We start from the raw sequence: 425 nt of genomic DNA, 5'->3' as shown, positions 1-425 counted from the left end.
TCCCTCCTGCTCCTGTCACCTGTGATGTCCCCAAGGTGCCACCACCCTCCGTGTCCCCAGGGTGGCACCACTTGTGTCCCTCCTGCTCCTGTCACCTGTGATGTCCCCAAGGTGCCACCACCCTCCGTGTCCCCAGGGTGGCACCACTTGTGTCCCTCCTGCTCCTGTCACCTGTGATGTCCCCAAGGTGCCACCACCCTCCGTGTCCCCAGGGTGGCACCACTTGTGTCCCTCCTGCTCCTGTCACCTGTGATGTCCCCGAGCTCCCGTCCCCTCTTTGTCCCCGAGGTGCCACCACCTGTGGTGTCCCTCAAGCTCCCGCCGCTCCTGTCGCCAAGTTGCCACCTCCCCCATGTCCCCACGCCCCCTCCCCATGTCCCCACGCCCCCTCCCCATGTCCCCATGTCCCCCCACGCCCCCCCCCA

Source organism: Corapipo altera, unplaced genomic scaffold (assembly GCF_003945725.1).
Source record: "Corapipo altera isolate COAL_440 unplaced genomic scaffold, ASM394572v1 57771, whole genome shotgun sequence".
Taxonomy (NCBI): domain Eukaryota; kingdom Metazoa; phylum Chordata; class Aves; order Passeriformes; family Pipridae; genus Corapipo; species Corapipo altera.
This window is presented reverse-complemented; position numbering follows the sequence as displayed.